Source organism: Portunus trituberculatus, chromosome 18, assembly GCF_017591435.1.
Source record: "Portunus trituberculatus isolate SZX2019 chromosome 18, ASM1759143v1, whole genome shotgun sequence".
In the NCBI taxonomy this organism is placed as follows: Eukaryota; Metazoa; Arthropoda; class Malacostraca; order Decapoda; family Portunidae; genus Portunus; species Portunus trituberculatus.
The window spans coordinates 20,843,486-20,845,985 of NC_059272.1; positions in this window are offsets into that span (position 1 = coordinate 20,843,486).

Consider the following 2,500-nt stretch of genomic DNA (forward strand, 5'->3'; position numbering starts at 1 on the left):
TTTTTTTCCCTCATGTGTTATTCTTGTTTGTTGTTGTTTGCTTTATTAATTTGTTTTGACGAGCTGCCACTCTGCCTGATTGATAAAGGAAGGCATGGCTCTCCTCCTCCTCCTCCTCCTCCTCCTCCTCCTCCTCTTTTTATTCAGTAGTTAGAATTAGTTTTCCAAACACACATGTCAGAATCTAAACATCTTTTACTGTACGTTTATCCCAAGTAAGCCTTTGTACTCCTCCTCCTCCTCCTCCTCCTCCTCCTCCTCCTCCTCCTCCTCTTCCGTTTTTCGTTCTTTTTTGTGTTCCTCCTCTTCCTTCTTCAAGACTTCTCCTTCCTTCTCCTATTCACATTCTTCTTCCCTCTCCTTGTTTTCGTATTGTTAGTTCTGTAATCACCTCCTTCTCTTCCTCCTTCCTCTTCTTTTTTGTCTTCTTTTTTTTTTTTCTTCTTCTTCTTCTTCTTCTTCTTCTTCTTCTTCTTCTTCTTCTTCTTCTTCTTCTTCTTCTTCTTCTTCTTCTTCTTCTTCTTCTTCTTCTTCTTCTTCTTCTTCTTCTTCTTCTTCTTCTTCTTCTTCTTCTTCTTCTTCTTCTTCTTCTTCTTCTTCTTCTTCTTCTCCTCCTCCTCCTCCTCCTCCTCCTCCTCCTCCTCCTCCTCCTCCTCCTCCTCCTAATCTAAATACACGGAAAAAGTTACGACTAACAATTTTTCCCCATATATTATTCTTTATTTTCCATCTCTCTTCCTCCCCCCTCTTCTTTTTTCTTTTTGTCTGCTTCCTTCTCCTCTTTCTTCGCCTTTTCTCTTTTTCCTTTCCTTCTCCCTTCTTTACCTTCGCCTTCCTTTTTCCCGTTCCTTCCTCGTTCCCCACTCTCTCTCTTCCTCTCTCTCTCTCTCTCTCTCTCTCTCTCTCTCTCTCTCTCTCTCTCTCTCTCCTAACTTCCTTCCTTCCTTCCTTCCTTTCTTCCTTTCTTTCTTTCCTTCTTTCTTTGTTTCTTTCTTTATTTCTTCCTTCCTTCCTTCCTTCCTTCCTTCCTTCCTTCCTTCCTTTCTCCTCCTCCTCCTCCTCCTCCTCCTCCTCCTCCTCGTCCTCGTCCTCGTCCTCCTCCTCCTCGTCCTCGTCCTCCTCCTCCTCGTCCTCGTCCTCGTCCTCCTCCTCCTCCTCCTCCTCCTCCTCCTCCTCCTCCTCCTCCTCTCACCCCAGGAAGGAAGTGTGGGCTTGCAAAGAAATGAGATTTAGGGAAATTTTTGTGGCGAGTTATAATGAGATCTTAATTGACTTTGGTCGCCACGTAATGATATGAAGGTTGCCAGTATGATTTGCTTCTTTCTTACGCAATGCACTCACTTATTGCCTCACTCACTTGCTCACTCGCTCACTTGCTCACTCGCTCACTCGCTCACTTGGTCATTCATTCAGTTTTTCCTGTCATTGTTAGTTCATTTATGGGGTGACTTTCCTCTCTTGTTTGTTGGTTTACTCGTTAAGTTCGTTTTTTTTTTCTCTCAAACTTTTCTCTTTGCTTATCCATTCATTCTTTCATTCATTCGTTCATTCATTCATTCATTGTGGTTCATTCATTAGTTTAGCCTATTTCTTATTGTTTCACTCATTCGGTTACTCTTAAACTTTCTGTTGCTTATTCTTTCATTCACTTACTAGTTCATTCATTCATTCACTCACTCACTCACTCACTCACTCACTCCTTGCATACTTTCCTTCCTTCCTTCCTTCCTTCCTTCCTTCTTTCTTTCTTTTCTTTCTTTTCTTTCTTTCTTTCTTTTCTTTCTTTCCTTCCTTCCTTCCTTCCTTCCTTCCTTCCTTCCTCCTCCTTCCTCCCTTTCTTCATCTCATCCCTCTGATTCTTCTTGCTGTCTCCTACATCTTGTTTCATTTTTCCTCCACGTTCTTATTTTTTCTCTTCATTTCCTTCCTCCTTTCGCTATCTTCTGCATCTTCCTCCTCCTCCTCCTCCTCCTCCTCCTCCTCCTCCTCCTCCTCCTCCTCCTCCTCTTCTTTCAGTAATTTTGGATTTTATCTATTTTTTACCCTCTCTTCTTTCTCCCTGTGTACCTTTTCCTTTCTTTCCTTCCTTCTTATGTTTCCAAATAAGTATTCAATAATTTCTCTTTTTCTTTTCATTATTTTCTCTCTTTCATCTCTCCTTCATTTATCTTTTTTTTCTTTTTCAACTTCTACTTTTATCTTACTATTCTTCCCTTCTTCGTTAGTTTTTTTTTTTTACACGTATTCTTCTTCTTCTTTCTTTCCTTCCTTTCTTCCTTCCTTCCTTCCTTCCTTCCTTCCTTCCTTCCTTCCTTCCTTCCTTCCTTCCGTCCTTCCTTTCTTCCTTCCTTGCTTCCTTAATTTTTCTTATCTACTTTTATCTCACTATTTTACCTTCTTCATTATTCTTTTACAGGTATTCTTCTTCCTCTTTCTTTCCCTTCTTCCTTCTCTCTTCTCTTCTTTCCCTTCCATCTTATTTACATTTTTACGCGCCTGT